General features: G+C 35.8%; 1 pseudogene; it reads right to left on the minus strand.

The window, feature by feature from the left end:
• Positions 1-6101: 6101 nt before the first annotated feature.
• LOC112911935 (large ribosomal subunit protein uL30 pseudogene) lies at positions 6102-6874 on the minus strand (annotated as a pseudogene).
• Positions 6875-15542: the final 8668 nt, after the last annotated feature.

Here is a 15542-nt window from a genome sequence, read left to right on the forward strand (position 1 = left end):
ATTAGCAGAGTAAGGTTTCTCAGAACAGTTACTGTGTTTAAAAGGAAGATTCAGAGGATGAGACCCTGCACATGTAAGTTGTAATTGCTGTGCAGTTACATGTGACGACTATTTTATCACATGTAAATCACGGGGTCCACATTTGGAAAGGTAAACTTGGGAACTATTGCTCTTTTGCTTAAATTCTTAAGCATCTGGAAACTTACTATGTTCAAGTTATTTAACATGGCATAGGGACCCTCCAACATATCGTTCATGCCTACTGCTTCTCCCAACAGCCTATAGATCATTACTCAGCGACGTGAATTTGACACTTCAATAATATTCTCTTTGTTGTCTCCTTATGGCCATGCTGCTCCATGTCTCTGCCTTTTGCTCCACTCTCTGCTTGAAGAATTCTCCTCTCCCTTTTTCTTGAAAAAAAAAAAAAAAAAAAAAAAAAAAGGATTGTCCTTTCCATTCCCATTTCTTGGGGGAGGGGACATTTATATAAGAGAAGTAAAAACTGAAAAAGTGATTTTCAAAATAGAAATGAAGAATAGTAGAGGAGAAGGAAAGTAAGTCTCTGGTGGATTACTTGTAATAATGGTGCTTTTAAAAGTCCCTAATAGATTAGGTGTCCCTTTCTATATTCCCATAGTTTTTAATGAATATTTATGTCACAGCCAATTACTACATTTTATTATCACCTATGTGCATGGCTTCCTCCTCACAACTTATGAGAAAGGGGACTTTATTTATTTATTTGTTTATTTGTTTATTTATTTATTTATTTTACTTTGTACCCCCTTGAAGGATATTTTATACCTGAAAAAAGATATACTAGGCTGGTGTAACGAATGGGCAAAAACCAAAGACAGGGATGAAGGGGAAGATGTCTTAATTGGAAAACAAGGGAGTGTGTAATCCTATTCAGTTTCCAAATATATATTGAATCGTTTATTTTGCTTGCCAAGAGACCATACTACTCATTTGCAAGAGAGACAAAGTCTTGTTCTTATTAGGCTGCAATTGTAATAGGAAACACTATAGTAAATAAGTGAGACCAAACTAGTAGAGAGAGGCAGAGGGGTGAGGTATTAAGCTTAGTAATGGGGAATCATTTTATTTTTTGTTCCTCTAGAAAGGATGTGTCAAAGTGAAACTGGTTATTTGAGGTAAGGTAGTCTAATGCAAGTGTATGCCATAGATGATGAAGAAGAGAAAGTTCAGGTGACCAAGTATGAGCTTATTTAATGTGTTAAGAATGTAGAGAAAGAGAAAAATCTAAAATCCTATTTTTGAAAAAGAATATTTATTGTATCTAAAAACAACTTTGGGGAGAATTGAAAGATGGGTCTGAGGGAGGGGACATTTATATAAAAAAAGTAAAAACTGAAAAAGAGGTTTTCAAAATAGAAATGAAGAATACTCAGAGGAGAAGGAAAGTAAGTCTCTGGTGGATTAGCTATAATAATGGCCCCAGTATTTTTCTGTCTCTCTGTGTCTTTTGGCGATATCCTACCACTCTGACTTTGGGTGTGGCCATAGGATTTATTTTGGTGAGTGAGACAATAACAAATTTGACACAAGCCTAAATAAGCACTGTGTGTTTCCATATCCTCTTTTCCTCCTCAACCAAGTCTTCTTGGTTAAGGATGAGGTGGAATTAAACCAGCTCAGATGTCCCTGTCATGATCCAACATGTGGGAGGACCCAGTCTAGATCAGCAAAGACTTCTAGTCTACCTGCTGCTGACCTCCGGAGTATGAATAATACCTCAGAGTTTGGCTCAAATCAACAGAAATATCCAGCCAACCTCTACATTTGTGAATGAAAAGAATTTTTTTTACTGTATGCTAATGAGGCTTTGTGGCTGTTTGATACATTATTTTGGCTATCAATGCCTCATATGAGTATCACGGATGCCAAAGGAGATACTTCGGGTAAAGGTACATATTATGGGTTGAATTGTGTTCACTGAAAATATATATCAAAATTCTAATCCTAGTAATTATGAATGCAACCTTATTTGGAAAGGGTCTTTGCCCATTTGATGAAGGTAGGATGAGATCCTTAGGGTGGGCCTTAAATCCAATATGACTGATGTCTTTGTAGGAAGCAGAGTTGAAACCAGGGAAAAAGTGTCATATGAACCTGAGGCAGAGTTTGAAAGATGCATCTATAAACCCAGGAAGGATTGCCAACAACCAGCAGAAGCTAGGAGACATGACTAGGGGACGTCTCCTTCAACCTAGGGACCAATCCTACCAACACCCTGATTTCAGACTTCTGGTCCCTAGAACAATTGGGAGAGAATAGATTTCTGTTTTTTGTTTTGTTTTATTTTGTTTTCTTTGTTTTTTGTTTTTGTTTGTTTGTTTGTTTTAAGCTACCTAATTTGTGGTAATTTGTTACAGCAACCCTAGAAAACTAATATAGTATATGACCAAGGATCAATAGCTTCAGAAAGCCATGCTTTATTTAGAGAAACATAAAACACAGATATAATACTTGGCAACAGCCTAGGAATTCCTATATATTACTACAAAGGGAAAAAAATGTGTATTACCTGACATTAGTAAGAAAGACTGTGATCCCTCTAACTGAGAAAAAGTAGGCATCATTTCTTCTGTGAAAATTCAAAACCTGTTGAGAAATCGGGTACCACCAGCAATTTCCACTCAGTTTCCCCTTATTTATCTCTACAAATCCATCTTTCTTATCTTACTTCCCTCTGCTATATGGGGTTCTTTACCTCCTCAACAGAAATCATTTTGCAAAGTCTGAGCTAGAAGCCACATTTAAGTTTCCATATCATTCTGCACACTCATAACATCGGTAATTTTGTAACTGACATTTCTTTTTGTCCATTTTCTGCCATTGAGCTTTAAATTCTGTGAATTCAGTACTATGTATGTATACAGCTCTTTGTTCAGGACCTCGAACAGGCACTTAATAGAAATTCTTTAAATGAATTATATTATTAATTTACCAACAGAGCTTTCCTTAAGAAGCCTCTAGTCTTAAGCTTGTGTTCTGTCTGGTTTATCGACAATCTATTAGATTCTAAGTAGGACAGGAGGCAACCCTTGAATATTTTAATCACCGAAATAATCTCACCTTGTTTTTACCTTTGACAGTTATTTTACCATTTGAACAGCTCATAGGCAATCTTTTGTCAAAGATTGGCATGCATGAATATATAGCATGGTGATTAAAAGAAACATTTTGGAACGAGACATATCTAGTTTCAATCTTTGGCTGGGTGACATATAAATTGAGTGAACATAGCCAGTTATGTATATTCTTAATCGCATTTTCCTCATACGTTTGAATTAATAATGAATTAAGCATAATTCATTGCCCTAAGATAATATCCTGAGAATCAAATAAGAACATGTGCAAAGTTAATAAAACATATTACCTTGAGGGGCGCCTGGGTGGCTCCATTGGTTAAGCATCTGCCTTTGGCTCAGGTCATGATCCCAAGGTCCTGAGATTTAGCCCCATGTCTGGCTCTCTGCTCAGGGGGGAGCCTGCTTCTCCTTCCCCCTCTGCCTGCCACTCTCTCTGTTTGTGCTCTCTGTCAAATAAATAAAATCTTTAGAAACAAAAAAATCCAAAAAAAAAAAAAAAAAACAATACAAACATATTACACTGAATGCAAATCTAAAGATTTTGAAAAAAAGAAAAAAAGGTATGTGAATTATATTATATTAGTTTGCTAAGGCTTCCGTAACAAAGTACCAAGTCTGAGATTAAGGTGTCAGCAGGGCTGGCTTCTTCTGAGGCTACTGTCCTTGTTTTGTAGATGGTTGTCTTCCCATGTGTTCCCCTGTCCTAATCTCCTTTTCTTATAATGACACCAGTCATATTAGATTAGGACCCACTTGCAAGACCTCATTTTACCTTATTTACCTCTTTAAAGGCCCTGCCTACAAATACAGTCACACTCTGAGGGTTATGACTCCACTATTTGAGATCTGCAGGGGAACATAATTCAGCCCATAACAGTTTATTCCAGTTTCATGTTGTCAGACTGAAACAATGATTTTTTTTTTATGTTCCATATGATGATTAGTTCATCATCCTAAATCCTGGTTTCATATGTAAAGTTAGAGGTGTTTAGTTTTTATTATTTATTTATTTTTGGTGTTTACCTAATAATACATCACTATGTCAAAAAATGACTGATAGGGGACATAACCTTTTTTTTTAAATGAAATTTTACTCTGATCTTTCACTTTTAAATGGATTTTGAGAACAAGTTATTTAACAGTTGTTATAATATTATCACAATACTTTATATGTCCCTATGGATATGGAGTCTTCCTCTTTCTTTTCTATTTATATCGCATTTTATTTATGCCCTTCAATACTGTGCACTGGCACAGTACCCATTAAGGCAACTTGCATCCCTATGGGCCGCCTGCCTATTCAGTTCTGTAGAATTTTTCTCCCTGCCTCCCCTAGGATATTGCAAAGAATATCTTTCTTTTTTGGCAGTTAGCACTAGGTGCATGTATGAATTGCGAATGTCACTAAATCTGCTGCATTTCAGCCTTTTTAAACTTAAATATACTAATATCTGTACCCAGTGGAACAAAATTCATAGTGGTCTATTGCTGGCAAAGTATTGCTAATTAAAGTATAATTGTAATAGAATCAGGACTTGGTATTTTTTCCCAGGACATTGGATGGAATCACAATGAGTAATACTTAGCAATTTGTTACCATGAGGGATTGAATTGCCAAATCCAGCGATGTAAATTCAATAATCTAAAATGCCTTGAACATCTACTGTGCTCTGGTTTTCAAATGCAAGGATGACAAAGAAAAGTGACTCAAAGAAAACCCTGGCCCGTCATATTGGAAAGCCGATGTCCAACATATGATGGGTCAATAGCATATGGCAATATTCTCATGACAATTGTCATCAGTAGGTCAACAATTGTCACATGGAAAATCATCATCATCTAGATTTTAGTAAAATTTGTGTGTAGATTTTTTTGTCTCATTTAAAATTATAGATTTTACTAAACTAAATTTTCCATCTCTGAAATTTAATTTGTACACATAAGATAAAAGTCTTCACAAGTTGAAAACATGGATTCAAATTTAACAAAGCTTAAAAGCTGTTTCATGGTTATTGGTTGTTTTCGTATTGACTATATTCTTGGATATTTTGTGTCACGCAATGAAGAAGCATCACAATTATTTTATTGATAAGATGATTAAAGCTCAGTTCACCTAACTTTTATCATTTTAACACCTCTATCTCTAAAAAATAAATAAATGGTGTTGGGAAAACAGGTAATCTATTGGGGGAGGGGAATTAAACATACTTCTTATTCTGTCTTTCTTATACAATAGTCAATTTTCTATAATCAGAGATTTGCATGTATAAATGAAGCTATAAATAGAAAAGAATAGATCATATTTTCTTTAATAATAATTGATTAACATAAGACTTTCTAAGCAGGAACAAATGTCTAAATGCCTGAAAGAATGTAGCCAATTGAATTATATAAATGTTTATAGTTTTTGTGTGCTTATAAAAAATTTCCCTTCAAAAAGTCAAAAGGTAATTAACAAAGTCATTTAATTAACTAATTGATTGACTCTAAAACTAAGGTTGCATTTGAGGCATAAAATATAATTTTTTAATATAAAAAAGTTTTCAAATTAATAAAAATGAAACAGCCAAGGAAAATATACAAGATATAGTTTAAAAAATATGAAGACAAAGATAAGGCAAAGAAACAAATTTTCCAAAGCAAATGAAAAAAAAAAAGAAAAAATGTGCAACCTCTTCTCACTATAAAGAACAAAAATAAAAACATTTAAATATACTTTGGACTAAGTTAAATTGTTGTTGTTGTTTTTTTTTTTTCCATTTGAAAGTGGTCATTTATTAACTGACCAGACTACAAAAAATTCACACCGTCCAATCGGCCCATCCCCCTTCTACAGCTGTGTCCCCCCTCCTGTCCTCTGCCCCTGAGGTCTCCTCCCTCCTCTCCCCACCCTGGAGGGCTGAGGGGGTGGGGATGGGGGAGCTCCTGATGTCTTGGTTTCCGCAGTAAGGTTTGCCTGTGTACAGACCTCCGTTCAATAAATTACTGGCATGAAAACCTGAAAAAAAAAAAGTTAATCCTTCTAATAAGCCTATTGATCTCGTCTTCCCTGTTGCCAGCATCTCCACCTTCTACAAAAATGAATGGTCTTTTTCTTCATTCCGCCATGTGGAGAAGATAATTTGAAGGCCATAAAAAGTTATTCGCTTCTTTGAAACGTTTTCCAACAGTATAGATCTCGTGAATCAGATCCTCCATGCAGATGATGCCATATTTACCAAGAGATCAGGCAATCAATGTGTTATCTGTCTGGGCAATTCGCTTCTTATTGATCTTGCCATAACCACGCTTGTAGATCAATTCATTCACTGACTGCAGGTTTGAGTCCCCCCATGCTATATATGATTCCACAATCCTTAGCATGTTAACTGAAGTCTTGTTGAGCTTAACAAAGGTGCCATTGAAGATCTGGAGAAGGCAAAGAAGCTGCAACACCTTTCGAACCTTTGGGCTCACACCATTGATAGCTCTGATCCTGATGACAAATGCCAACTTGGGTTCTGCAGGCATGTAGACGTTGACAGCTTTTCTGGCCATCCTTGCTACTCGAATCTCACTTCTGTACATCTGCCTGTATTCCTTGTGGTAATGCTTAGCTTTTTCATAGATTAGCTTCCTCCTTGCCTTTCGAAGCATCTTATGGGCAAATGTTTTTCCTCAGATGCTTGACCTTCAACTGCGAAATTCCTTCGCTTTTTCTTAAGGGTTTCTGGCACAGCAGGAACCTTCTTGTTCTTCTCTTCTGCACCCTCCATGGTTCCAGCCAGAAAAGAGGACGTAAGTCAAGCTTTTTAAAGCATGCAGGTAAAAAAAAAAAAAAAAAAAAAAAATACCAAAAAACAAAACAAAACAAAACAAGCATGCAGGTAAACACATAAACTGGTGTAACTTTTCAAGGGTTAGTTCAAATTGGTATGTGAAAAAAAATCTAAAATGCATACTTCCTCTGGCTCAATGCTCCCACTGTTAAGAATTTACAATAAACAGGTACACAGAATGTTTGCTGAGGGACTGCTTTTTTTTTTTTTTTTTTTTTTTAATGAGGGACTGCTTTTAATAGAGAAATATGGGAATTTTTTATCGGAATTAAACATGGAATGAAAAATGCCAAATAACCCAAAAGAACAAAAATTAGATAAAATTTTGTTTGACATGACTGATGAATGTCAACTTTCTTTTGTTTTTCCAAATTTGGCATTGGTAAATAATAGAAAGGAAAGGAATTTTCTGATTTATGTAAGCCCTTGATATAAGTGAAAAACAATATGAGTATTACTTCTTATAGAAAAAAAGAGACCTTGGGGCCCCTCGGTGGCTCAGTGATTGAGTGTCTGCCTTTGGTTCAGGTCTTGATCCAGTCCTGGGATCGAGTGCCACATTGGGCTCCCCACAGCAAACCCACTTCTCCCTCTGCCTATGTCTCTGCCTCTCTCTCTGTGTCTCTCACGAATAAATAAATAACATCTTTTTAAAAAAGAAAGAAAGAAAAGAAAAGAGACCTTAGCTTCAGAAAATACATTTTCATTCCTTTCTAGGCATGTATGAAAATGGAGCTGCTGTCGGAATGGGGCATCTTTGTGTATTACACTGGATGAAAAAAACACATTTGTAGCAGAATAATATATATTTACTTTGATTTTGTTACAGTGAGAAAGGCCAAGAATGGGCATAAAGTTCCATTCATCATATATTTACGACAAAGGCATTAATCAAGATAACACCATGTCTGTCGTGAAAGCTGTGGATCAGGAAACATACGGAAACAGTTTCAGAGGAGTACATATTTTGGGGGGATACTCTGCATTCAGAATCAAAATACCCCGTGTCCAATGCACCTCGTATATTTCCAACCCAACATCTCCATTTGTGTTTCCCAGAACTACAGTTAAAATGAAATATTAGCTCATGTTGGGCGATGTTTAAGAGCACCCCATGAAATAGCCTGGCAGCTGTGGGCTTTCTAGAATAGTGTGGGGTATCATAACATCTGCCCATAGGGATAAAGTCACCTCCAGCCCCTGCAGATTGCTTTTTGGCAACCTAGAAAATGATGGTTTTACTTACCAAATGGCATCCATTTGAGGTTCTTACAGGTCAAGACCAAGATCCATTGTTCATGTGAACGACTAGACTTGGTAACAAAACAACATTCAATGCCAAAGTATCAGGAAGATGTTTACATGTACATGTCTGTATTTATAGCTTATTATCAGTTCTAAACTAGAAAAGATGTTCTTTATATAATGAAAATGTTATAGACTATACACTTTCATGAGTTCATCACCACCATTAGCATTTTGTCATTAGGTGAGTTGTTGGTACATTATTTTCAATGACTCAGAGAAACTGAGAGAGCTTCTCAAAGAGAAAAAAAGAGACAGCTGTCTCTTTTCCTTTTGCCCCGTGCCTGCTACTTAGCTGCTATCCACGAACATGCCACTATTCTACAACTATAATTTCTACTACAGCTATAATTTCTAAAACCAGAATTTAAAACTGCGTGAGCATGGTATCTAAAACCAGAATTTAAAACTGCGTGAGCATGGTATCACAATTGATGAACTGCTGGATTGGGCTGCTTATTCAATCAATCATCTGCCATAAATATCTATTTTAATTGGTTTAAAATATTTTAGTGTGAAAGTAGTTACTTGTATTGACAGTTCAAGGCTTCATTTTATACACTGCATTGTTAGTGCATTAGAAAAATGTCCAAGAGTCCTTAAAAGGTATTTTTTTTTTATCTTGCTCACACTGATGGTTGAATATGTTTGTCACATTGTGATTCAGTTTCTAGTAGTCGAGAAAGGGGCTTTTGCATTAACTGACCTGCGTTTGACTTGTGCCTCTACAACTAACTAGCCATGTAATTTTGGGCTTAACCTCTTTGATTTAAATAGGAGGAACTCTTCTAATTGAAAGTTTCAGAAACCTGACTTTAATTAGCTTAAAAGGAAAAAACATGTTGGTGACATAATGAGAACACAAAAAGGCATCAGGGAAGCTAAATGGGGGAATGACTGGATCCAAAGCTTCACCCCGTCCATATCTCTCTTTCCTTTCTTTTTGTCAAACTCTCTTTCAGTATAGTTAGGCCTTTTCTATGCAGAAAAAAATACACTATGAATCATATCTGATGTACATGGAATTTTAAACCAGAAATGCAGAGAAAAAAATATTCTTGACCAACATAAGCCAGAAAAACCCACCAGAATGACTCTGTCCAGCTGGAGAAAATGCTCATCCATGAAAAAAACTGCAAGATGATGGGAATGCTGTAACTCAACCCCAAATGCTCCTGTGGCTAGTGATGTATCCTCTTTCTCTAAAAGAAAGGTACTGACAGAAATGCTGGATTGAGGCAATTCCCAGTTTTATTTTCCCTCAGCTTCCTCATCTGTAAATTGGGGCTAATGGTACTTATTCTAGAGTATCTGTCAGATGTCAATGGCATAATAAATGTGATCCTTAGCACAGATCTTGGCCATGAAATAGTTAATAGGTATTCATGTTAAAAGAGGTATGTGAAATAATTTTCAGTGGTGTGATCAGTCCTTTTATTACATGAGATAAGACATACTTACATCATTTGAATCCCATCATAAGACATACATCTTCCTTAGCCTTAACTTTTTTGATTAGCTAAGCATTCTCACCCACTTTTGTGGCATTGCTGAAATTTATTCATCTTCATCTTCAGTAATCATGAATTATTTCATTGTGTTCCTGGTGACACGTCTTCATCTTCAGTAATCATGAATTATTTCATTGTGTTCCTGGTGACATGGTGTCCTGTTTTCATCTCAATGGTTTATTTAATAATATTTATTGAACCCCTTAAAATCTTTGAAGCATTGTATGTTTTGAAAAATGCAGATAGTGCACCAAAAAGAAATCTAACATTTTAACATGAAATATGAAACAAAAAAGGATGCATTTTTAATGAAGACAGAAAACATCAAATTGACAAATCATTCATAGGAGACATTAACAATGATTTACTTATTATTAATTAATCTTATCTATTATATATACTCCTATAAATTTTTTTAAAAAGATTTTACTTATTTATTTGAGAGAGAGACAGAGATAGCAACACAAATAATGAGAGAGAGCAGGAGCGAGGAGGAGAAGGAGAAGCAGACTCCCCGATGAGCTGGGATCCTGATGTGGAACTCAATCCCTGAGATCATGACCTGAGCCCAAGGTGCCTAACTGACTGAGCCACCCAGGTGCTCTGACACTTCTATAATTTTTTGGCAACAAATACTTAACCATTTGTTACTGCACATGAGGACATAATAATAGTCATAATTACAATAATGGTATAAAAAGAAAGTCACTCTTTAGTGAGCATGTCTTGTATTTCAGAGGCCATGTTAAGTGCTTTAAACATAGTTCTCCATTTTCTCTTCTCTCAAGTTCTATGGATTTAGGTATTATTATTTCTTCATTTTAATATTGAGTAAACTGAGACCCAGAAAGATTGAGTAACTTGTCAAAGTTATACAAGCTAGTTAATATATTTGAACACAGCTCTATCTGAGTCTAAACCTATGCCACTACTGTAAAGAACTAAGCAAGGGCTTCTAGCTGAAAACACCAGGGCTTGTACATCTGCACGTTGTTCCTAAGATGCTCCTTGTAACCCATTCTGACTACCTCTCAATTCAAGGGAAGGCTCCAGGGAAGGTAATTAAGAGTTATGACTTCAAGGGACTTCCTGCTAGGTCACCAGCTGGATTTCCATGTACTAACAAAGATAATGTGACATGTAAATACACAACTTAATTAGGCAAAAATGGGTGTTTAAGTTAGGAGCAAAGGGCCCAATTTGTTGTGAATATGCACAATGACAACCAATTACCGATGTGGAATGTGCTGACACTACTATTTCCCACCGTATCGGACACGTGCCATTGCTTATAAAATCTTCTGTTCTTAGTTTTTACATTTTTTAAAACTGCCATTGCTGCTCAAAGGAAAGAGAAGTTAACACTGAGGTAATGCATGCATGCCATGGTCCCTCTGCTTATAAAATTTCTGTCCATTCTACTTGTAATCTTCCTTGACTCTCACTTGTCTTTTTTGTCCTACTACCAGTCCCTCACCCTACTAAAGTGATGTTAAGTATGGGATCAGCATTTCCCAACATGTTTTACAGAACCAAAGCTCTATAGGACAAAATTGGCAGTGTAGGAGAGCCATAGTTAGCAAGTTTTGGAAGGACTCGGAGATGTTCAGAGATATTTTGAAAAATTTCTCAAGGATACTGATATACAAATAAATATATCCAAAAAGATGGTACAAAATTCAGTGTTTCCTAGATATAGTTGGCCCTGAAATGGTACCTCTTGGAACATCTGCCTAAACTAGTGGTCCATTGCACTCTGGAGGAAACACTGATCAGGAACACTTCAGTATGCTTGGCTTGCCTCTGTTTCTCTTATCCATGTTCCATTTTCTTGTTCTGTCAATAGACTTAGCTGTCTGCAATTAATATGCATCACGCCCTATACAGCTAACATGTATTACATACTTAACTATGTGAGAGAGTCTCAGCTCAGAACTTTTACTTGAGTTAACTCAAAGCAATCTTTTGAAGTATTGTTGTTAAACCCATTTTACAGATACAGAAATTGTCAATTTGAGAGACTAGAAGTGTCCAAGGTCACTTAGTGATTTAATTAATAGTAGAGCAAAGATGGGCTCTCAGGCTATCAGATTCCAATGTCAGAGTTCAAGCTCCTTATCAAAGTATGCAACTTACTTTCTATTCTGATCCTGAGCCACCCATCTTTCTTATCTCATTCCTGTCATTAGTCATTTGGTAATAGAATAACTTATAGAAATTATTTACTATGTTCCTAATATATAGTTCTACTGTAATGTAAGTGAATGTATGTATGCTTTAATTCTTAGTTAGTGATGATTTTTTAATTATCTGGATCATTAATCTCCTTAAAAATATTTTAAATTCTATTTTATAATAAAGTCAATAGAAAACTCTACAAACTATAAATACATGCAAGGGTGCACAAATTCTTGGTCTATGTGTGAGGATAAAGGTAGCAAAAACGTGTGAACAAAAATATTAAGATGGCCTTTTTTGATCTCACCAGATTTAGTCAGTTTAGGAAACAAATGCAGTGATCACTGTTTAATGCAAGTTTTCCATAAAGTGGATTGCAGAATTTCTAGCCTACATATTCTCCATGTTGGCTTAGGTAGGTCTTTTCCTATAATGATTAATATTATGTACCAGGAAAAGCTTGAGAAATTTAAGTCTTGGGCACTTTTTTCATATGAAGCAGAGAAACTTCAAACATCCTCTCTGGCATTGCCGAATATCCATGGAAAAACAAATAAACAAACAAGGTATTTGAATACAATTAAAAGAAATTATGAAAAAAGGCATTATGTATCCTAGTCTGTCAAGGGCTGTTTTTTTAGGACACAAAATAGATTTATTTCATTGTAATGCTGTCTTTCTTTCTCTGAAAAACTTAGGAGTTGAAAACTAGTGAGGTGAATAGAATAAGATCACCATTACAACAAAAGATGCTTTCTTAGGAAAGGTTATTTCCCACCAAATAAGCACAAAATGTGGTTTTGGTATTTCTTACTATAAATAGTAAATTTAAACTCCATGAGGACAAGGAATTTTTTTTTTGTGTTTATTTGTTTCAGACACTTAACATGGTGCTATCCTGTGATGACCTCTCAATAAATGTTTGCTAAAGTTGAATGTTCAAGAACAACATAGTAGATTAAAATAGAATATATAAGTTGTGAGAAAAGAGAAACTCTTAGTTGCAAAATTATTTGTCCAGTCATACTCAGGAGTTCTGATGAAGAAGGCTTCCTTAGTGCAGTGCTTCTCAAAATTGTTCCCCAGGCCAGCAGCACCAGCAGCACCTGGAAATGCAAATTCTTGAGCCCCTCTTCAGACCTACTGAGTCTGAAACTCCACGGGTGGCAAGTAATTTGCACATAACAAATAGATTCTGATGCACAAAAGTTTGAGAACCATTGACTACTTAGATCATAAACAACCACATTCCCAGGGAACTCATACTTCTGGCAACAAGTGTGCAAATCTAAATCAACCCTAGAGAATGTCACTTGTCATCAACTGAAGAGGCTTTTGATTGTCCTTTGGATGTGTCAGTGAAAGCAATTATGTGGTACAACATTTGGCCTGGAAGTCTTATTATTTAAGACTATGCTCTGGATAAGGACAAAAGTCACAGAGTTTGATTGATCTACTCCTAAAAAGAACTTAGTCAAAAAGATATATCTCTCTGTATCTTTGAAGAAAGATTCCCAGAGATATTTAATGTTACTGCGATCCCTGAACCTGGTAAATGATCTCTAAACCTGATTTGATATTGTTAAAATTGTTCACCATATCTACTTTAGTATTCTTATCCATTCACTAATTTAAGTAGTTAATCAACAAGTAAAGTAGTGAGGGCTTACTATGTGCCATTCATAGTGCTAGGTGCTGAGATTACAACTGTAAGACAAAAAGCAGACATGATCTCTGTCACCATAGAGCTAATTATCCAGTGGATGAAACCAATGCCAGTTAAATAATCAAATAAAAACATGTAAAATCTCAACCATGGCTACAAATTACAGATGCTCTGTACCATAAGAACATGTAATAGTTGGACTTTTCATTCAAATGTCAAGAAAGACTTTTTGAGATCTGAAGGTTGAATCTTTTCTTGACTTTTATATTCATTACTAATTTCTCCTTTCCTAGACTCATAATATATTTGAGCTATATAATACATCACTATTCAGGGGTACCTTGGTGGCTCAGTGGTTGACTGTCTGCCTTTGGTTTAGGGCATGATCTCGGGTCTGGGGATCGAGTTCCACATAGGGCTCACTGCAGGGAGCCTGCTTCTTCCTCTGCCCATGTTTTTGCCTCTCTCTGTGTGTTTCTCGTGAATAAATAAATAAAATCTTTTTAAAGATGCAGCACTATTCATTGACTTTCTATAGTTGAGTTGTAAGTTACCTAGAACAGTCTTTTCAGTTTCATTCTTCCCATGTATTCTTAATCTGCCATGATACCTGGTATATCATACTGACAGGTCAAAGTCTCAGTGGAAATGAGATGCACTCATTTGGTATAATTAAGGAAAATATAATGAAAGGATACATTATAAATGCTTGTGTAGTGTTCCAGAGCTAAAAAGAACTGGGAACTGTTACCACCCCTAAATTTGAAGGGGAAGGGGAAAAAGTGGTCATTGGAACCCAGATGCAGGGGATACGACTCTAAGATGCAGGGGATACGACTCTAAGATGGATGCCTAACAGATGATCTGGGCAATGGGTAGAAACACAGCCAATGCCAACTTGTGACCCAATAGGTAGTGAGTTTGGCAAGACATCCCCAACTTTACTTCTTACTCCCTTCCTAGCTTCTAAGATTTTTTTTTTTAATTCATGAGAGGCACAGAGAGAGAGGCAGAGACATAGGCAGAGGAGAAGCAGACTCCCTGCAGGGAGCCCCATGTGGGACTCGATCCTAGGACCCTGGGACCATGACCCTTCGTACTTTCAAATTTCCTACCCGTGCTTTCCATTGACCATCCCAGATGAAAGCTACAAGATAAGGGAATCCGGTTGAGAAGGTAAAAATCCATTTTCAGAAACACAGCATAGGATGGAGAAGGGTGGAGAGTGAATCTAGAGGGGCAAGTGGAGAATATCCAGCATAATCAATAGAAGATTGTTGGTTTAAAAAAAGTTCAATGATTATCTTGTGATTTGTAAATATTTTAACTCTAATCTAAAGTCAAGTTAACTTCTCTGAAGAAAATTCTTAGGTCTAGACTGATGATTTTATGCAGCTGGAAAGTCTGGAAATTATTACTTCTTTACATCTTTTCCAACTACATAGCACTTTACTGTCTTTGGGATTCAGATTTTTAACAAGTAACCAGCTAGCAAGACTTTGTAGTTCAATGATAAGGGAGAGGGGAGAGGCTTTTCTCAATACTTACATAGAGCAACATAGGAAATTAGTAAGAGGATAGATCCATTGCCACAAGCATCCTAGTGCACGATAAAACAATACTACTGTAATTTTTAAATTTATTAAACTCTGTGTAATAATAGAGTACAAATAATATTACCTATAACCATGCAATAATCTTCTTTGGAAAAGGAAATTTTGTTTCTATTAGGTGGAACACAGGAACTTCAAAAGAAGCATAATTTTCACAATTCAAGCAATGAATTAAATGTTATGAAAAGGTAAAATGCTTTTATGAGCTAATTTATCACAGTACTTTCATCCAGAAAGTATTTTATTTGCCTAACTTTTTTGATATCACAGCTTAACTAACTTTGTCTATTCAAAAAAAAAAGATGTTTTAAAATTTGAGTTAGATTTCCACT

This window comes from Vulpes vulpes, chromosome 6, assembly GCF_048418805.1.
Source record: "Vulpes vulpes isolate BD-2025 chromosome 6, VulVul3, whole genome shotgun sequence".
NCBI lineage: Eukaryota > Metazoa > Chordata > Mammalia > Carnivora > Canidae > Vulpes > Vulpes vulpes.